This window comes from Lathyrus oleraceus, chromosome 2 (genome assembly GCF_024323335.1).
Source record: "Lathyrus oleraceus cultivar Zhongwan6 chromosome 2, CAAS_Psat_ZW6_1.0, whole genome shotgun sequence".
Classification (NCBI taxonomy): domain Eukaryota; kingdom Viridiplantae; phylum Streptophyta; class Magnoliopsida; order Fabales; family Fabaceae; genus Lathyrus; species Lathyrus oleraceus.
In genome coordinates, this window is record NC_066580.1 from 144,988,028 (window position 1) to 145,011,395 (window position 23,368).

Consider the following 23,368-nt stretch of genomic DNA (forward strand, 5'->3'; position numbering starts at 1 on the left):
GCGAGTTGTTCTTTTCTTTTTTTATGCGAAGTACTTCTTGACTGCACCTGCGTTCACAGGACGGGTGAACTCTTCATCATCCATAGTTGTAAGAATCAAAGCACCTCCTGAAAAGGCTCTCTTAACAACATATGGGCCTTCATAATTAGGAATCCATTTGCCCCTAGAATCTGGTTTGAAAGATAAAATCTTCTTGAGCACAAGGTCACCTTCTCTGAATACACGAGGTCTGACATTCTTATCAAAAGCTTTCTTCATCCTTTGCTAATATAACTGACCATGACACATAGCAGTTAATCTCTTCTCTTCTATCAAATTCAACTGATCAAACCTGGTCTGACACCATTCAGCCTCAGCCAACTTGGCTTCCATGAGCACACACAGCAAAGGAATCTCAACCTCTACGGGGAGCACTGCTTCCATACCATATACAAGAGAGAAAGGGGTTGCCCCTATTGAAGTGCGGATGGATGTACGATAGCCGTGCAAAGCAAATGGGAGCATCTCATGCCAATCCTTATACGTTACAACCATCTTCTGAATAATCTTCTTGATGTTCTTATTTGCAGCTTCAACAGCCCCATTCATCTTGGGTCTATAGGGAGAAGAATTATGGTGTGCAATCTTGAAGTCTTTGCAAAGAGCTTCCACCATATTATTGTTCAAGTTAGATCCATTATCAGTAATGATCTTACTTGGCACACCATAACGGCATATGATTTGATTCTTGATAAACCTCACAACAACTTGCTTGGTTACATTTGCATACGATGCCGCTTCAACCCATTTTGTGAAGTAGTCAATTGCCACTAAAATGAAACGATGTCCATTCGAAGCTTTGGGCTCAATCATCCCAATCATATCGGTTCCCCACATGGAAAAGGGCCATGGGGAGGAAATAACATTCAACAGCGTCGGAGGAACATGAATCTTATCTGCATATATTTGACACTTGTGGCCTTTTTTCACAAACTTGCAACAGTCAGATTCCATTGTCAGTCAATAGTAACCTGCTCGCAACATCTTATTTGCCATTACATGTCCATTGGAATGAGTACCAAAGGAACCTTCATGCACTTCAGTCATCAACAAGTCTACTTCGTGTCTATCTACGCATCTAAGCAGAACCATGTCGAAGTTTCTTTTGTACAGTACATCACCATTCAAGTAGACATTGCCGTCTAATCTCCTCAAAGTCTTCTTATCTTTCACAGATGCCCCAGACGGGTAAATCTGACTTTGAAGGAAACACTGGATGTCATAATACCACGACTTTTCGTCTTCGATCTTTTCTACAGCAAACACATGACCTGGCCTATCAAGTCGCATCACGGTTAAATTGGGAACCTCATTCCAATACTTCACTACAATCATTGACGCCAATGTTGCGAGAGCATCTGCCATCCGGTTTTCATCTCGAGGGATATGATGAAACTCAACTTTTGTAAAGAAAGTTGAAATCCTCCTCGCATAATCTCTATATGTTATCAAACCGGGTTGATTCATATCCCATCCTCCTTTGATCTAGTTCACAACCAAAGCTAAATCTCCAAAGACATCTAAATGCTTGATTCTAAGATCAATGGCCTCTTCGAGCCCTATAATGCAAGCTTCATATTCTGCCATGTTGTTTGTACACTTGAAAGTCAATCTAGATGTAAATGGAAAATGCGTGCCTTAAGGAGTAGTAATCACTGCCCCAATGCCATTACCATATTGATTAACAACTCCATCAAATACCATGCCCCAATGGGAACCAGGTTCTGGTCCTTCTTCAAGCAATGGTTCATCACAAACTTTCATTTTCAAGTACGAGATCTCTTTATCAGGAAAATCATATTGCACTAACTGGTAATCTTCAATCGGTTGGTGAGCCAAATGGTCAGCCAAGATACTACCTTTGATCGCTTTCTGAGATCGGTATTCTATATCAGACTCTGATAATAACATCTGCCAACGGGCAATTCTCCTAGTTAAAGCAGGCTTCTCAAATATATACTTGATTGGATCCATTTTGGATATCAACCAAGTGGTATGATTCAACATATACTGACGCAGACGCTTAGCAGCCCAAGCCAATACGCAACAAGTCTTCTCTAGCATAGAATACCGAGCCTCATAGTCGGTAAACTTCTTAATGAGGTAGTAAATTGCAAATTCTTTCTTTCCAGTCTCATCTTACTGACCTAGAACACAACCCATACTATCTTCAAGCACAGTCAAATACATTATCAATGGTCTTCCTTCAACAGGTGGAGACAAGATCGGAGGTTTAAGCAGATACTCTTTGATACTATCAAAAGCTTTCTGGCAGTCTTCGGTCCAATCGCAAGACTAATCTTTCTGAAGAAGCTTGAATATAGGCGCACATGTGGCAGTCATGTGTGAAATGAATCTTGAGATATAATTCAAGAGGCCGAGAAAACCTCTGACATACTTCTCAGTTTTGGGCACATGCATCTCTTGTATTGCTTTGACCTTGGCAGGATTAACCTCAATACCTTTCTCGCTGACAATAAAGCCCAACAACTTACCAGAACAAACACCAAAAGTACACTTATTGGGATTCAAGCAGAGTTTATACTTCCTCAAACGCTGGAATAACTTCAACAAATGCTCAACATGTTCCTCCTCATCAATAGATTTAGCAATCATGTCATCGACATAAACTTCAATCTCTTTATGCATAATATCATGAAAAATAGTAGTCATTGCTCTTTGGTAAGTTGCACCAACATTCTTTAAACCAAAAGGCATCACTCTATAATAGAATGTTCCCCGAGGTGTAATGAATATGGTCTTCTCCATATCTTCGGGTGCCATCTTGATCTGATTATATCTGTAACATACATCCATAAACAAAAAGACCTTGAATTTAGCACTATTGTCTACCAACATATCAATGTGTGGCAGAGAGAAATCATCTTTCGGTCTAGCTTTATTCAAATCTCTATAGTCAACACACATGTGGACTTTTCCATCTTTCTTCGGCACAGGCACAATATTGGCCACCCATTCCGAATACTCGGAGGTCACAAAAAACCGTCATCAATCTGCTTCTGCACTTCCTCTTTGATCTTCACTGCCATATCAGGATGTGTTCTCCTCAACGTCTGCTTGACTGGCGGGCATTCTGGCTTCAACGGTAATCTATGTTCCACAATCTCAGAATCCAAACCAGGCATATCTTGATAGGACCAAGCGAACACATCTGAATACTCTCGAAGAAGATCAATCAACCTCTTCTTAACATCTGGACACATTCGAGACCCAATCTTGACTTCCTTCACATCATCCTCGGAACCCAAGTTGACTAACTCAATCTTCTCTTCAAACGGATGAATGGTCTTTTCATCATGCTTAAGAAGACGAGACAATTCATCACTCACTTCTTCATCACTTTCCTCCTCGGCCTCAAACACAGGGAATTCAAAATTTGGAGAAGGAGAAGGATCAATGTATTCAATGGGGTTAGAAACCAACCTGCATAATGATTTGATATTTTGATTTTAGAGAAGTGAATTTGTGATCAAATATTATGCAGATGGACAATTATATTATTTATTTATGTTTTTTGTGATTACCATTTTCAGAATAAAGCAAAAAGTCAAAACAAAACATCATAGATGCGGATGAATAGAATTAATTTTATTAATGATCAATTTCAAAATGCCCAAACAATGTTCACTTCTCCCTTAGGCATAGGAGAAGGATTTTTCAAAACATATGAAAGCAATTACTTAGATTGATGCAAAATAACAGGAATATCAACAGCAGTCCAATTGTTGCAAGCCTTTCCATGCGTCACAAAATTGGTGCAGTCTTCCTCTAGCACAGCAGCTAAGTGTTGTTCATTGCCATGAATGAACCCTCTGCTACGGAAGCTAAGTTTCATATCCTCGGACCTTGCGGTTGATGAACCTTGCTGAAAGCCCAGACCGGTTCTACCTTTGTTGTCGGAGACCTCTACCATGCGCCCCCACTTATCAATATTGCCTTCTTCAACAATCTTCCTTACATCTTTCAATGAGGACATAGATTCCCCCAACTCTCTTTTTTGCAGCAATAGATAAGGCTTGGAACGGAGTTCCAACCTCGTCCTCAGCTTCAACATAAGAGAAAGATGACAGGTGGCTAACCAACAATGCCTTTTCCCCGCCAACAATAACAAGCTTTCCATTCTTTACAAATTTAAGCTTTTGATGCAACATGGAGGTAACAACTCCTGCCTCATGGATCCATGGCCTTCCCAACAAACAACTGTAGGCCGGATGGATATCCATTACTTTAAAAGTAATATGAAAATCACTCGGACCTATCTTCACTGGAAGATCCACCTCACCAATAACTGTTTTGCGTGAACTGTCAAAAGCTTTGACGATTACACTGCTATACCTCATGGGCGCTCCTTGATATGATAGTTTTGACAGAGTTGACTTCGGCAGCACATTCAGTGACGACCCGGTGTTAACAAGCACATTGGATAAAGCATCATCTTTGCAATTCATGGAAATATGCAAATCCAGATTATGATTCCTACCCTCCTCATGGAGTTCTTCATCACAGAAACTGAGATTGTTGCAGGAAGTGATGTTAGCCACAATATGATCGAATTGATCCACCGTAACATCATGTTCCACAAACGCTTGCTCAAGAACTCTTTGCAATGCTTCTTTGTGCGCTTCTGAATTCATAAGCAGAGACAGTACTGAAATCTTTGAGGGGGTTTGGAGAAGCTGCTCCACCACATTGAACTCACTCTTCTTGATAAAACAGAGTATCTCATCATCATCATTAGCCTTCAAATTGCTGGATTCACCAGACTTACACTTTGAAGCACTAACTGAATCTACAACAGGCACTTCCACCTCTTTACTGACAGCTGATTCTTCTTTGTCTTTTGGGAACACCGGCCCAAACACACGACTACTGCGGGTCACCTTGGTAACATCAACAATACTTACTACAGAACTGGTCGTAGGCAATTGGACCTCTTGACCATCCTTCATCATTGTTGCATTGTACTGATACGGAACAGCTTTATCGGATGAATACGGGACTGGACCCACTAACCGTATGACCAACGATGATACCGATCTGTTGTTGACGCTGTTACTGTTACTACTATCGTACTAAATCACCACTCTCTCAGGATTCTTGAAAACGGGCACTATGACATTCACACCGTCATCTACATGACGAGATTGAACAATTTGAATCTTGTCTTCATCCATCGACCGCTGGATGTCCCTTTTCACAACCTCACAACCTCTCGGGTTGACACTGCAGGTAGCACAACCGTCATGGTCATGCTCACAATCACTCACCATACAAATGTCCTTGTGCATTGCCAACAAGGACCTCCGGATGAAACGAACATCAAACACTTTAAACTCCCCAGGACAACCGTCCACCATATTAACAGAATAATTCCCATGAGTGGGTAGTGGATTTGCTTTCATGTTTGGTGCACGGTCCTCAAAGGACACCATTCCGCTCTTTATCATATCCGGGTGCTCCTTGGTGAAAAGCACAACGGATAGCAATTCTCTATGTCATGTCCGGGTGCTCCTTGGTGAAAAGCACAATGGAGTTCAGGCCTGTACCACCATGGAAGTGGTTCTGGAATTTGTGGAGGGTTTCTTGGTTGGAGTAGGTTCTTGAGAACCAAAGACGGGTAAAGTTCTGCATAAGTCATAGGAATTGGTTCAAAAGAGACCTTCTTCCTCTCAAAGTTTTGTTGATGATGATTGCTGGTATTGTTGTTGTTGTAGGTGTTTGTGCATTGTTGTGGTTGTTGTTGTTGACGTTGTTGTTGCTGAATTGGTGTTGCTTGATTATTCGAGAATACATGAATGACTGAAGATACTTGATGATTGTGTTGACGGGGTGGTTGCCATATCTCTTACTCGATGATGCTTCCTCCTTTGACAAACGTCCTTCACGGACACCTTCTTCAAGCCTCATCCCCATGTTTACCATTTCGGTAAAGTCGCTGGGGAACTGGCAATCATGTGTTCATAATAAAACGAACTCAGGGACTTCAAAAATATTTTTGTCATTTCCTTCTCCTCTAAAGGGGGAGTGATCTGAGCATTCAATTCTCTACACCTCTGCATGTACTCTTTGAATGTCTCCTTATCCTTCTGAGACATAGACCTCAACTGGTCTCTATCAGGCGCCATATCCACGTTGTACTTATACTGCTTGACAAAAGCTTCTCCCAAGTCATTGAAAGTGTGAATGCTTGCACTGTCCAACCCCATATACCAATGGAGCGCAGCACCGGTCAAACTGTCTTGGAAGTAGTGTATTAACAGTTGATCATTGTCAGTTTGGGTAGAGATCTTGCGGGCATACATCACTAGATGACTGAGCAGACATGTGTTCCCTTTGTATTTTTCAAAGTCAGACACTTTGAATTTCACCGGAATCTTCACATTCGGCACCAGACATGACTCAGCAGCACTTTTCCCAAACAAGTCCTTACCTCTCAACATCTTCAATTCCTTGCGCAACTAAAGAAACTGATCCTTCATCTCGTCCATTTTCTCATAAACATCCGGACCCTCAGACGACTCGGAATGATAAATGGTGTCCTCTACACGAGGTAAGGTGTGCACAACAGGAGGTGGCACAGACATGACCGGGCTAGATGCCGGCATAAAAGCAAAGGTAGATACAAAACCTTCAGGCATGAAGTTCGGCGGCATTCCCCACGGGAATCCGGCAGGCATAGCGGGCGCAAAGTGAGGGGTAGCAGCAGGCATAGTAGAGGTAGCCACCTCTGAAATGACAGCCCTTTGAGGAGGAGGAGTTGCGGTCATTGGAGAAGATTGACTCTAAGTAGCCAACATTGACTCCATCATGGCAGTCAGTCGAGCGATCTCGTCCTTCAACTCTCTGTTCTCTTTCTCAATATGTTCCATGATTCTCAGATGATTGGTGCGAGTGTTGTATCGATGAGTCAGCTTGGCTGAAGCACAAAAGAAACACCAATGAGACATCTGGCAAAAGAGAAACCTGCTTATGCAAAGGATGCATGAAATGCAATGCTTGTTTATTTATTTTTATTTTCAAGGAACTTACTATATCATTTACATATATATATATATATATATATATATATATATATATATATATATATATATATATATATATATATATATATATATATATATACACTTAACAATAATTGCAACAATTTGATATGACCATAAAAAATCTCTTTTCATTTATATAATTGGAAGGATTACGCTGAATACAACTTAAGAAACCAAAAATAAAAAATACAAGAGAAAAGGAGACTAGTCATCCTAATGATCTCTAATAACAATATCAGAAGATATGCCTGAAGGCGCGTACTTCCTTCGAATGCGTCGGATCTCGGTCTCAAAAGAAGCCTTCATCTGAGTCTTCTCGAAGACAAGCCGATCAACAATCTTCTTCCAAGCAACGGAAGGCTGAGGCATGCTAGAAGATAAAACCTTCGGCTCTCTCTGTCTCTTTGTCACTCGGTCTTCAAGTAGCTCAATAAGTGCATCCTTGTCCTTAGACTCCAACTGCAACTCCTCATGCTTCTTGCTCAAAGCACGAAAACGCTCTTCTTACCTATCCTTCTCTTGCTTCATCTTGGCGAGTGCGTCTTCCAACTCCTCTACATCTTGGTTAGGGAGAGTTAATGGCTCAACCACAACCATAGATATAGGTCTCTCACAAGGATAAGGCATCTTCAACTCCAAAGCTCTCTTCTTCACCCAAAGAAGGTAAGCTTCTAAAGCTACACAGTTGCACGGACCAAGCTCGGATCTTCCCTTCCTATGCACACTATGCCAAGCATGCACCATCTTCTGCTTCAAATGTTGGGGATCTTTACCCTCTTGATAGAAAAGACCTTCTAACAAAGTGTTATTAGGTTTGTCTCTCAAGGGGAACCCAAGTTGACGACGAGCCAAAACAGGGTTGTAAATAATACCTCAGGTACTTCTTAGTCTTACTTCGTCCATAATCCATGGTCTGAAAATATTTGCAAATAATACCTCAGTTCCTTGAGATTTTTGTGTGATAAATGTTATGATGCGCATGAATGCATGAATGCAACAATCACAAATAAGGGATCACACACAAGGCAAGCAAACAAAGGTCAAGGGATGAATCAAGTCATTTTCAAGATCAATCATCCATTTTGGTGGATTATGGTTTTCACCTTATCAACACCCAAGTTCCATTGATATTGACAAGACTTGTTGGATCAACCAAGAATCAAGGGTTTGTTGTGAGTCACGAGCATGGAGTCTGGGTAAGAACCATCCCAAAGGAGTGAACTAAGGATAAAAACCTGTAGATCATGTTCTAAAAAGTTCCAAGAGTCTTAATTCCATCTATCGGATATTACAGGTTAAGATGACTGACTCATCGACCCAAAATATTCTCAAGAGAAACTCGTCTGAATGTAGTATCGCGTAACAACTGTTATCAAGTCTACACTTGAACAGTCTTCACACTACGTCCTAAATAGGCCAAGAGGGGTAAATGTTCTACGGTCCTTAGCTTTTCGGACCCAAATTAGAGATAGTAATGCCTAACCACAAATACTTGTGTGACATCTCCAAATCCAAAAGGGTCTCCACTAAGCAGATGGATCTCAAGCCAACTTGTTAAGGACTACTCCACACAAGTCGAACATGACTATACCATCCTCCTATCTTAATTACACTCAAGTTCGTGTTAGAACTTATCTCACCCTTTTATCTTGTTCCAAAGATGCATTTCCGGAAATTCTCTTGAACCAGTTTCAAAACAGAACCTATTTTTTTTTGTAAAAGAACAATTGTTGTTATGGGGAATATATAAAATGCATTAAGACACAATACGAACAATTTTTGAATATATTGCACTTCATTTATATTGAGACACGATTAGATACACTTATTTCTTCGGCTACACAAGAAATTAAAAAGAATCAAAATATTGGTCGCCGACTAAATCTATGGGTGGTACCCCCTTGGACTTTTATCCATTTTATTATCTTTCAATGTTACTTAATTTCTCGAACTCTTGCATCATTTCTATAAAATGATCCAGTCAAGTCTCAACTTTTGTTGTTGAGTGAGTCATCCATTTCGGTGATGTAAGTGGTATATGGCATCCCGGTTTCAAGTAAACTTGAACAAAATGACTTAATTTTGAGAGCCACCCAATACACATAATACGATCATTTAAATTTTGAGATGGGGCGGTACACAGTGGAAAAAAGTTTCAAAAAAATGTATCGTGTCAGATCAATACACACTCGATCATACACACATGCTATTAGGTGACCCATTTCAGAGAAACACGTCCATTTTGTCCTCGGAGCCGGTCTGCTAAGGCAAGGAACAAGAGTGTTGTCTTTAAATCTGTGTTCCAAGATTGTGATGCTCCAACCAAATGATTTATGTATCTCATTATGATGGTTTTGAGTCATGTGGTTCACTGAGTCCCAATCTATACACAAATTTCCCTTACAATTTCTCAACCAATTTTTCAAAGTAGCACGGGCAGACTCAACTCTGTTAGTTGTTGTATTTCCAAGGTGTGTAACAGTAACTCCATCCTCTCACATTCGGTACCTAGACACATAAATGTTATCATCCAACATTTTCAAGAGTTGTTGCATTTCAGTTCTATCCCCCCTAAACGCTTTGTTAGTTAGGTACCAACACTACGCCAAATAAGGGAAAAGAGGGCGCTTATTTTGGCCTATAACAGCGCTTTTAAGCACCCTCTAATCTGGCGCTGGCATAGGTAAAGACAGCGCTTTGTTTTCCTGGAGAAAGCGCTGTCTAAAGTGGCCACATTATAGTGCGCTTTAAGACAAAAGCGCCCTCTGGAGTGGTCCATAAAGGGACACCTTAGAGGGCGCTTTCTGGAGAAGCGCCCTCTAAAGTTGTCAATGTAAAGTGTTTAGAGGGCGCTTTCAGGAAAAAGCACCCTCTAAAGTTGTCAATGTAAAGTGTTTAGAGGGCGCTTTCAGGAAAAAGCGCCCTCTAAAGTTGTCAATGTAAAGTGTTTAGAGGGCGCTTTCAGGAAAAAGCGCCCTCTAAAGTTGTCAATGTAAAGTGTTTAGAGGGCGCTTTCAGGAAAAAGCGCCCTCTAAATTTGTCAATGTAAAGTGTTTAGAGGGCTCTTTCTGGACAAAGCGCCCTCTAAAGTGTTATTTATTTTAAAAAAATTTTTTTGAAAAACAGTGGATATATATTTAATTGGTAACCTGTTCGCATGCTGCAAAAGTGTAAAATTCATATTGATTTCATCCTTTAATCCAATGTTATACACCATTAATCCATTGATATATACAACATGAATCCATTTATATACAACATTAATCCTCCATATATACAACATTAATATATGATTCTTTGATCAACAATATACAACAACATATTCTCAAAGTACTACAATTAAGAGAATAAAACATAGCAACCAACACCCAGTGACCACTGTATCCAAAAGCTGTCTAGTAGTTCTAACCAATACTAAACAAAAACGCCCATCCACCCATGGTGGCAAACATGTTCTGTATATCCAAAAGCTGTCTAGTAGTTCTATCGCACATCCATACAAAATAAGGCTCAACCAAAACAACAGATGGCAGCATAAGTAGTCCCCTGCAAAAAGAACACGTCTAAATGCAAATAACACAAAACTGTCAAAAGGCGATTGAGCAACAAATAGTAAACAATGGCATAAAGTTAAATGACATAGCTAATATTACCTGAATTCCTGCATGGCTGTTAAGGTAAAAATCAAATTCCCTAGGGTGACAAATGCTGGTGTCTACCACGGTTCCTTGGACAATTTAGAACAACAAAATCAGCAAAAAGTGATAAATTCAAATGATAATATATACCAGCTGCGTTGAGAAATATATTGAAAAAACCTGGCATAATATTTCCACTTCTATCGGTCTCTTTGGGGTTGACAGGAAAGAGACGGGTGTGATGTCTCTTTTGGACCACTACAAAAGTAACTTTAGGTAGATACCCATCCTCTATTGAGACAAAAGCCTGATGAAAAAAAATTAAAAATTAAACGCAGAGAATTTAGTGGTGTATTTTATGAACGACAAAGTAACAAGAAATCAACTTTGAGAAGTCCTAAATTCTGCCTACAATACAGTGCTGCAAAGTTGATGCAACAAAAAACATATAACAATATATGGTAAGTACCTGTATCTCTGACCATATTTTTTCTTTGCCAACCTTCAAGTTCGGACTTCTCCAATTATCACATGTAATCGGAATATGTTGTCGAACAAGGAAACCAATGTAACTTGCCAACATTGAACCCTTATCTTTTGAAGATAGAATTGATATATGTTTAGATGGACATGTTCCATTGTCGTAGAGGGATACTTTCAAATATCCAGCATCATCATCTACGCGAGTGAGGCTTGACGACAATAGAGCATCTCCATCTAAACAAATATCCAGCATCATCATTTTACCTGTAAAAAAGAAAACAATTAAAATCAGATGACAAATGTAAAAACAATTAAAATCATAAAAGTCATTTTACCTGTAATAAAGAAAACAATTAAAATCATTTGACCTGTACCTTTTTCACTAAGTTCTCTTTCTTTGCTTGGTTGGAATATGTTCTACATGTCTCTTAACAACACGGACGGTTGGATTGATCCAAATACCCTCATTATGATCATTTCTAATATATGAATCATTTGATATAATATTCTCATCTTGATCATTTCTGGTAAACGATTCAATCTCAACATCAATATCACCTTAATCTCCAGTGTTTTCATCAATTACTTTGTTGGAAAAAAGAACTATAGACCATTTTGTACTTTTCAGATCATTGACATAGAACACTTGTCTAGCTTGAGAGGCTAGAATAAAAGACTCATCTTTGTATCCCACCCTATTAAGATCCACTTGCAAAAATCCTGACTTATCCATTCGAATGCCGTTATTATTTTCAACCCACTTGCAACCAAATATAGGAATCTGAAACTTCTCATAATCAAACACCCAAATGCGCTCGATAACACCAATACGACAATTCAAAAAAAACTGACCTCTTCTTCCACCCACTTTTGACAAGTGTGTGGGCAAAAGGCTTGCCAAACTGAGTATCCAAATCTTTCACCTTTTCAAAAATTTGATCACCCGTCAATATAGGTGGAGCTCTGCCTTGTTCTGTCTCTCCATTGAACGCCTTTCTCCATCCACGGTAGTGATGATTTGAATTTAAGAATCTCCGATGACCGAGAAAGACATTCTTCTGACCAAACTCCAAGCGCTTCCAATCTGTTTTATCTTCACAAACAGGACACGCACATTGACCTTTTATGCTATACCCTGATAGATTTCCGTATGCTGGAAAATCATTAATTGTGCCAAACAACATCGCCCTCAAGTTGAAACTTTCTTTCCTATATCCATCATAAACCACCACACCGGTCTCCCACAAAATCTTTAAATCTTCGATTAAGGGCTTCAAGTACACGTCTATGTCATTCCCTGGTTGTTTAGGTCCAGAAATCAACATAGACAACATCATGTACTTACGCTTCATACATAGCCATGGAGGTAGGTTATAAATCATAATAATCACAGGCCATGTACTGTGTGAGATACTCTGGATACCGTGTGGGTTCATTCCATTAGTAGATAATGCCAAGCGAAGGTTTCTTGATTCTTCTCCAAATTCAGGATAATCATTATCAATTTTCAACCACTGTGGTGAATCTGCCGGATGTCGATACTTTCCATCTATAATTCTTTCATCTGCATGCCAGGTCAAGTGTCTTGAATCGGTTTCACTACGAAACATGCGTCTAAATCTCGGAATAACAGGAAAATACCACAAGACCTTTGCTGGAGACAACTTGTTCTTATATCGCGAGACACCGCATTTAGGACACTCATTTAACGATGCATACTCATTTCGAAACAAAACGCAATCGTTTGGACATGCATGTATCTTATCATAGCTCATGCCAATAGAGCACAACATCTTTTTGGTCTCATATGTTCGATTGGGAAGAACATTATCCTCAGGAAGCATATCTTTCAAAAGGACTAATAACTCTGTGAAACTTTTATCCGACCACCCATTGCCCGCCTTTAAGTTGTACAACTTTAATACCGCAGACAATCTTGTGAATTTAGTGCAACCATCATACAAAGGTTTCTCTGCATCACTTACCAACCTCTCAAACATTTCGGGACAATCCTTAAGATCTCCTTCAAGTGCTTCTGCAATCTCTTCAACTCGATCACAATCGTATGTATCTGCGCCACTATAGTTTGAGGCATAGGTCGTACTATCCCCCGGTTCAACATTCTCGTTACTTTTCTCACCATGCAAATTCCAACATGTATAACTTCGATCAATTCCATGCCTCATTAGATGCGATGTCAACTGAACTGCGTCAACCCGTTTCCCATAACAACAACCCAAGCAAGGACATATCATTCTACTGGGGTCTTCGGCGTGCGCAACGGCAAACTTAACGAATTCTGATACCCCATTCTCGTACTCTCTCGACAATCGATTGGAAGACATCCATGTATTATCCATTACTAATTAGAATAAATAAAAAACAATTTCAGAAGAGTTCAAACACATTCGGACCTAGGTTTCTAATGATACTGGTGTTGACACAAAATCAGATGTTTCATAGGTCGTATAACCCATTGCATCCTTAATCATGGTCACTAAAAACCAACCGTCAATTTCCTAGTGCATCCGCTATCATGGTCGAAACAAACGTAGAAGGAGGAAACGCGCAGTAATAAGGTAAAACAGAAATTGGGCAAAGCTAAAACAAAGCAATAACATAAAACAGTAATTGGGAAAAGCGTGTACCTTTGATTGGTAGAAGGAGGAAACGCGCATGTAGATCTAACAGAGGTGGAAGGAAAACGCCTCAGAACCCTAACGTGAAAAAGAACGCTAATAACAGATAGTGAAATAACAAAACGCGCAGTATGTTATAATTTTAATGTTTACTAAAGGGGACATTAGAGGGCGCTTGTGGAAAAAAAGCGCCCTCTAAAGGGGGCCTAAGAGGGCGCTTATGAAAGCGCTCTCTAAGGCTTTCCAGAAGCGCTTTATAAGCTGGAAATGCACGTGGACTTATAACAGCGCTTTATTAAAAGCGCCCTCTAAGGGTAACCTTAGAGGGCGCTTTCTATAAAGCGCCATGTATTGTTGTCCCTCTATCTCCTCTTTATTTTTTCGTTTCACCTTAGAGGGCGCTTGTGGAAACAAAGCGCCCTCTAAAGGGGGCCTAAGAGGGCGCTTATGAAAACGCTCTCTAAGGCTTTCCAGAAGCGCTCTATAAGCTGGAAATGCACATGGACTTATAACAGCGCTTTATTAAAAGCGCCCTCTAAGGGTAACCTTAGAGGGCGCTTTCTAAAAAGCGCCATGTATTGTTGTCCCTCTATCTCCTCCTTATTTTTTCGCTTCACCTTAGAGGACGCTTTATTACAAAAGCGCTCTCTAAAGTGCGCTGTCTATTGCTCCTTATTTTTCGCTTCACTTTAGAGGACGCTTTTGTAATAAAGCGCCCTCTAAGGTGCGCTGTCTATTCCAGTTTTTGGCGTAGTGAAAATATTATACACTTGCTTTATATTTGATATATTTTCGGGGGGTTTCCATTTCAATGTTGCAAGTATATTTTTCGGTTAAACCAGATTCAATATCATGTCAGTAACACATTCCTTCTCTTCCGGCATGAGCTGACACACACTAGGATGGCCGACTAAATTTTTTACACAAATCATGAGTATGCAAACCACATATCACATTAAATCTCTAGTTTCATTTTCCAACCTGTAACCACACACCTTAAACGAACACTCATATTTTATTGAACTAGTGTATTCTCTTTTAAAATTCCGGAGAGGAGTTCTATATTTCCCGTTCTTTCGCATGTCATTGTCACAAAGTGCATCCTTTATCCGAACCATTATAGGACCTTCCGATAACCACACCAAACCTATGTTTAGCGGCCTCCATAAAAATCCATTGAAGCATTTGATCACGAGATTCAAACTCTTGCTCATTTTTCAATTGCTTCCCAACATCTACCGCCTTCACGACAACACCTTGGACATCCGGAGAACAACTTGTTTTGGAAAACCATTGGGGTGCACCATATCTAATGAAAATAATTACAGCATAACATCATATAAGCAACACTGCTATAAACAGAGTTGGAAATTGAATACAGACTAGTTCCGGAAATGCATCTCCGAAAAAGTTCATGTGAGTGCAATCTTCCATTTAGATATATTTTGAATGATGTCAAAATTAGGAAATAGTGTTTATGTACATTGGACGGTATCATCTGAGTCTAGCCGTGCATTTTAGCATTCTTGCATTAGGAAGCATGTCATCATTGTTGAAAATGGTGTGGAGAATATTTGTGCATCAAAATATTGTGTTGAACATGAGAAACTTGGTTTTAAGTGAAAAATATTCATTATATATCGACACATACCACTACAGGTCGACCTATAGATGACTTTTTAAAACTTCAGGTCGATACATATATGCTACAGGTTGGCATGTATAATGCAACATTAAAGCCTATAGCTACTGTTTCGTGTGATGACTCCACATGTCGACACATAGGAGGCACATGACATTGATAGGTCGATACATGACATTCAACAGGTCGACCTATGCCTCGTACAAGTCGACCTATGCCTCATACAGGTCGACCCATGACTTCAACAGGCCGACCTATACGATGATTTTTGTGTGCATATTTTCATATTTTCTCAAAGTTAATTGCATTCCTTTTTGCTCTCTTTCACCCATGCATATATATACTTCACACATGCATCATTCTCTAGTAAGGTTTCTAGAGTCAATAAAACATACATGAATCCAGGATTTCAAAGTATCTCATCATCTTTAATCCAATCTATGCATACACACAATCAAACTATACATAATCATTTTTTGATTGGGTGCCATATAGATTAGGATTAATAACGTCCAATTAAGTTTGTTGTACTGAGATTATTGGGTTGCAATCTTTGAGGGATTCAAATAAGAAAACCAATATGGGGTTTTTCTTCAAGATCTTTAGGGTTTGAAGGTTTTGAACAAGATTATGCAATTCAGATCCGATCGAGTGAAAGCCTTGAGACTAGGAGTGTCGACAAGGGAGTAGCGTGAAACGGTGGATCGTATTGACAAATATTGGGTTCAACAAGTGTGCACTTGGGATTAATTCATCCGGGTGAAAGCCTTGAGATAAGGAGGTCATGCAAGGAAGTAGTAATAACATGTGAATTGAAGCGGCATCGTTGGTGACTTGATCAAACTTTGATCAAGTTTTTAATTAGAAATAATTTTTTTTATTTGAAATTAAATATTTTATTGTGATATATATCATAAATTTTAGATTTGATTCAAATATAATTTATTTTCATCAAATAAAGTTTTGAATTTGACTTGCAATTTGTAGCGGTAAATTCATGATCATCAAGTCATGGTTAAGCTAGACATCAAATAACAAGAGTCGTCGCCGCGCTTTTATTGTTTCCAAGGGAAAAGGGAAAAGTACGAACAAAACCCAAAAGTAAGAAGTTTTCAAATCAAAAGTAATAAAATGCTAGAGATTACAGGTAAGGGGGTTGGTTACACAGAGGGAAGGTGTTAGCACCCAAAGTGTCTTAGGTACTCCTAGGGAGCCCTTTTTTGTGTGCGTATGTATTTTTTACAAAGTGATGTTTACAAACAAATAGAATGGGGGGATGAGAAAAGAATTCGTTAATTATATTTTTGTGTTTGACAAGACCTTCGGACTTGTGCCTACGTACCAACATAAAAATGAGGGATCAAAGCCTCGTAGTTCGTGATACAAATTTCAAAGTGGATGCATTGTTTTTAACAAAAATTAAGTTTAAAAGGCACAAAGGCCTAAAAATGGTTTGAATGAGTTAGTTCTTTTTGGCTTTTTTGAAAGTTTAGGTCAAGTATAATTAAGTTCATTTACAAGTTTGATTAAGAAAAGAAGTTTGAAAATGCAATGGCATAAGGCCAAAGTTTCTAGTTTGCAAAGTGGTCAAAGTTTAGAATAAAACTAGTTCAAGCAAATAAGAATTTTTAAAAGGAGGGAGAGATTTTGAAATTAAAGAAGTGGGGAGGAGATGAAGAGACTAATCCTAAGCACAAATTTAAAAGTTAAGAGTTGAAAAGATATGACCGATGGGTAGCCATCCAATAGACAAGAATGTCTTATAGAAACCCAAAATTCCCTTGGATATTAGAATCAAGCCACAAACAATGTGAAAATATGGTCCAAATGGACAAAGTGAAAATGGCATTAACATAAACAATTAGAATGGTATGAATAATGGCAAATGAATAGAACTTAAAAAATTAAAGTGCATTAAAATAAAGGACTTGAAATTAAATGTTAGTTGTTAATAAGTTAGAAGTTAGTATTGTTTTGCTTTTGCTTTTAAGTCATTCTTTGGAGAACACTCAACCCACTTATCACAAGCATGGATCCTTGAGCCAAGACATCTTCCAAAGGAAGGAAAAAAGGCCAAGTTTTCACACAATACCATGAAAGAGGGGATACTTACAATCTCACTAACTAGACTGCTCATGAAACATACCACACACAAAAAGAATATGCAAAAGAGGTGGCCTAATCTCATCCATACTCATGTTGATTTTTCAATCAACTAGCTTTAGGACTTTAAGATATCATAGGCCAAATGAAATGGATGCATAAAGAAGGGGAATTAGATGAAGAGTGAGGGGAATGGATCAAAACTCAAATTGGTCAAAGGAGGACTTTTACCAAGTTAATATCATTCATTCATTTTGGGAGATGGAATGTACATTCCATCAATCCCCTAAATCCAATGATATTAACCTAGAAAAGTCAAATCAACCTTGACCAAGGCCCAACAATACAAGTCAAACTTATACAAACCATCACAAGAGATCAACACAATTATTTGACATTTATTCAATTTAAAAATACTAAAAATAATGCATTAAATTAAATATGGTTTGTCAAATTCCTAAAACCTCATCAAAACACCAAAGAAATGACCATGAGATTTATCATAGGTCAAACAAGGTCAAAGGACCTTGGAGAAAAAAATTCATAATTTTTAAAGACTTAAAAGTATTTTTAAACAATTAAAAATAATCACAAAATCAATTAAATCATGAAAAATATTAATAATGATCCAAAAAAGAATTTTAATTCAAAATATGAAAGAGGAATTTATTTAAATTTTTTTGGTGAAACTCTCATATTTTTTGGGATCAATATTAAGATTAATATGAATTAATAAAAATCAAATGAATTAAAACAAAAATCAAAAAATCAAAAAAACGCGAGCCACTTGATCTCCCTCATTAATTGAGGTGGCAGATCAAGTGGACACAAACCCGCGTTCCTTGATGGAACCTAGTCAGCGCGTCACACGCGTGGTATTCAAAACCAACGCCTAAGATTAAAACAATTCAAACAAGATCAATGGCTCAGAACCTATCCAGCACACCACCGACGCTGGACCTCCGGTCACCTTCTCAGGCGAGGTCCACCAGACTAGTTCACTCATCACCATCATCAAAATAAAAAAGGAGGACATGATCTGAAAGAAAAAATAGCGTAGAGCACGAATCTGACATCAATTTCAACTAACTCCAAATATATAGAAAGATATGAAGAGTTGAATTTTGAGGTGTGTCAACTGAGTTGCTTCGATTTGACCTCAAAGCAACTCAATCTTCTTGCCTACATTGGTAGGACTTCAGACAACCAAAGATCCAAGACAATTGATGAGAATTGAGTGAGAATCGAAGAGAAGAAGTTTTCTGAAATTTATCTTCAATGTTGTGCAGAAATGGATCTTGCTTGCTTCAACCTTGATCTGATCACACTTGAGAAGCTTGCAGGAGAGGTTTGGCAGTGGTACAAAGATTTGGATCCTGGAGTTTCTGAATCTCCAAATAGTGAGATTCAAACTCAATTTTCAAGTTGAAAATTCTCAGGTTTTCCTTTGAATTGTGAGGGTTTCAATTGGGGGGAAAAATGGCGCGCAAGGTGTGTTTGAATTGAGCTCCAAGGGCCTGTATTTATAGCAATTGGGACTGATATTTGCACACTTGAAAAATTGCTAAATATGGATATTTCATGCACAAGCTTGCATGGGTGTGTACACGCCCATGAAGCAATCCAATTTGATCCATGTATAATCATTCTGAAGTTCAAATGAGGCTTGGATGTCAAGGCAATGTGCAATGTAATTTTTGGCATTTGATTTCTTCCAATCATGCAGACCTGTTAAAGCCATGCGCAGCCCTAACAATCCTTATCCAAAATGCATGAACTTGGGTTCTTTGGAAAGCTTAGATCAAGGGGAACAACTTTGATGTTGGACACTTTTTCATTTGGAACGTGGATCATGGTGAATTTTGAGGTGGAAGTTTGGAAATTTCAACATGTTGAAATTGTTTCTAAGTGTCAAGCCATATATCTCAATATTCCACCTTGCTTAACTTTTTATGTGAGCTTCAAATGAGAAAAGTATATTCATCAAAGTTGTAGCTATTTCAAAGACCTTCAAAGTCTTCACCAATTTTATGTAATTTGGATTTAGAATGGTAGAGTTAATCATTTTTTAAGTTGAGGAAAATCACTTGTTCAATGGCATAGGTAAAAAATGATCTATAATGTATCCCCATATCACATGCTCATAAAAGTTGAATTAGATTTCATTCCAAACATCAAAGTTGAAGTAGACATCTTGAATTTGATTGTGAAACTTATAAATCTTTCATATCATAAAAATTGAGCAAGTTATGGCCTTGGGAAGTTGACTTTCAAATTAGGGTTTAGAAAAAATGACCTATAATGTTTCAACATAGAAAATGAATTTTCAAGCAAAACTAGCTCTAGGTCTCAACATAAACGTTGTTTGTAATGTCATTTAGAGTAACGTTTCTCTTGGAATGATTTTCATATGGTGAAAATTGTAGGATATAGGGTCTAGGGAGACCCAGTTTTGATCAGATGAATTCATCTGGCCAACCACCATCAACCAACTTGCTAACCTTCAATTCTCTTGACTTTTTACGCTCATGGTAGATCATATATGCATAAGATGATTAATTTTGAAGTGTCCCTTGAGAAATTTGATCAATTGGTGAGATAGCTTGTTGGAGAAGTTACTCAAGATACCTAGTCAAACTAGGGTTTCCAAGGCAAATCACTTCCAAACTCTTGAAGAATACTTGCTCAATATGACATGCAATGATCATTGGGACTCATATATTATGCTTAGAAACTTTGTGGATCAATCCATGGTTGTGCTTTTAGTCATGAGGGTTTAAAACCCTTGATATGGACTTGATAGATCAATGAGGATCATGCCCTACCTATAAAAAGAGTTAGGCAAATACAAAGGCATATTTTTGGTATTTTGGTTAGTAAAATGATAATATACAAGTATGATACAATCACATGGTGCTTGGTGATCTCTCCCAAAATAAAACCAATGAGAGAGGGGTAAGGAGGATGCCAAGGTATGATCCCAATGCTAATGCATATGATGAAATTGCATGAGGGATCTTAGGGTCAAAATTGGGGTCTTACACAATTTATATGATAAAATTTTGATTCAAAATAATATCTTTATGTTTTTATACACTTGCTTGATATTTGATATATTTTCGGGGGGGGGGGGGGGGTCCTTTTCAATGTTGCGAGTATATTTTTCGGTTGAACCAGATTCAATATCATGTCAGTAACACATTCCTTCTCTTCCGGCATGAGCTGACATACACTAGGATGACCGACTAATTTTTCACACAAATCATGGTTATGCAAACCATATATCACATTAAATCTCTAGTTTTTATTTTCCAACATGTACCCACAAACCTTGAACAAACACTCATATTTTCTTGAACCAGTGTATTCTCTTTTAAAATTCCGGAGAGGAGTTCTATATTTCCCGTTTCTTTCGCATGTCATTGTCACAAAGCGAATCTTCTATCCAAACCATTATCGAACCTTTCGATGACCACACCAAATCTAAGTTTAGCGGCCTCCATACAAATCCATTGAAGCATTTGATCAAGAGATTCAAACTCTTGCTCATTTTTCAATTGCTTCCCAATATCTACCGCCTTCATGACAACACCTTGGACATCCGGAGAAACAACTTATTTTGGAAAAACATCGGGGTGCACCATATCTAATGAAAATAATTACAACATAACATCATATAAGCGACACTGCTGAAAACAGAGCTGGAAATTGAATACAGACTAGTTCCGGAAATGCATCTCCGAAAAAGTTCATGTGTGTGCACTCTTCCGTTATATGTTTTGAATGATGTCAAAATTAGGAAATAGCGTTTATGTGCATTGGACGGTATCATCTGAGTCTAGCCGTGCATTTTAGCATTCTTGCATTATGAAGCATGTCATCATTGTTGAAAATGGTCTGGAGAATATTTGTGCATCAAAACATTGTGTTGAACATGAGAAACTTGGTTTTAAGTGAAAAATATTCATTATATATCGACACATACGACTACAGGTCGACTTATATATGACTTTTTAAAACTTTAGGACGACACATATATGCTACAGGTTGGTATGTATAATGCAGTATTAAAGCCTATAGCTACTGTTTCGTGTGATGACTCCACATGTCGACATATAGGAGGCACATGACATTGATAGGTCGATACATGACATTCAACAGGTCAACCTATGCCTCATACAAGTCGACCTATGCCTCATACAGGTTGACACATGACTTCAACAGGCCGACCTATACGATGATTTATTTTGTGCATATTTTCATATTTTCTCAAAGTTAATTGCATTCCTTTTTGCTCTCATTCACCCATGCATATATATACTTCACACATGCATCATTCTCTAGTAAGGTTTCTAGAGTCAATAAAACATACATGAATCCAGGATTTCAAAGTATCTCATCATCTTCAATCCAATCTATGCATACACACAATCAAACTATACATAATCATTTTTTGATTGGGTGCCATATAGATTAGGATTAATAACGTCCAATTAAGTTTGTTGTACCGAGAATATTGGGTTACGATCTTTGAGGGATTCAAATAAGAAAACCAATATGGGGTTTTTCTTCAAGATCTTTAGGGTTTGAAGGTTTTGAACAAGATTGTGCAATTCAGATCCGATCGAGTGAAAGCCTTGAGACTAGGTGTGTCGACATGGGAGTAGCGTGAAACGATGGATCGTGTTGACAAATATTGGGTTCAAAAAGTTTGTGCTTGAGATTAATTCATCCGAGTGAAAGCCTTGAGACAAGGAGGTCGTGCAAGGAGGTAGCAACAACATGTGAATTGAAGCGGCATTGTTGGTGACTTGATCAAGGTTTTTATTAGAAATAATTTTTTTATATTTGAAATTAAATATTTTATTGTGATATATATCACAAATTTTAGATTTTTTTCAAATATAATTTGTTTTCATCAAATAAAGTTTTGAATTTGACTTGCAATTTATATGATAAAATTTTGATTCAAAATAATATCTTTATGTTTTTATTTGGAAAAAATGTATTTATGAAAATTTTGGTTTCCTCTAAGAGATATGTTATTTAATGTATATTATGCTAAATATATTTGGAATCAAATATATGGTTATTATGATTGATGATTGAGAACCATAAAAATATTTTTTTATTAAAGATTTTGATTTTCAACGCTTTATTTGTGGCTAGAGAGTATATATTTAGAAATATATATTTATGTCAATTTTTTGGGAAAGGTAAATATTGTATTAAAATATTATTTTGGTGATTTGATTCTTGATTCTTAATTTTTTTTTTAAAGTTTTATTATCAAATCATTTTATTTGATTTTTAATTATTGTTTTATCTTTCAATTTGATTCACATAAAATTTGCAGATGAATTATAATTTTGAGAGATAAGACAAATACTGATTTGTTTAATATATATTTAGTTATTATATATTATTTATGGTTTTTTTTGGAATATTTTGAATGTCTCTCAAAATTATAAGTTAAAACTAAAGATTTGATACTTTAAATTTTGGATAATTCGGATTTTAGAATTGGTTTTGTTGATTCTAAAATAATTTAGTTAAATAATTATTTGGTGTATATGTGAATTTGTTTGACATTTATTTTGGATATATAAATATTTAATCTTTATCTGATTTGAAGTTAGACATTTAGCATGATTATGTTATTTGAGTTTATTGTTATTAAGTTTTATACAATAATTTTTGTTATCATGCAATTTTGTATAAATTCATAAAAATTATGTTTTATTCTAAATTTGTTCTCAC

The 23,368-nt window shown here is 37.5% G+C and overlaps 1 protein-coding gene across 2 annotated transcripts in view; it reads left to right on the plus strand.

Moving 5' to 3' along the window:
- LOC127118555 (cytochrome P450 CYP736A12) overlaps positions 1–23,368 on the plus strand; it is a 69,334-nt gene that overhangs the window by 35,136 nt on the left and 10,830 nt on the right. The window lies entirely within an intron of this gene.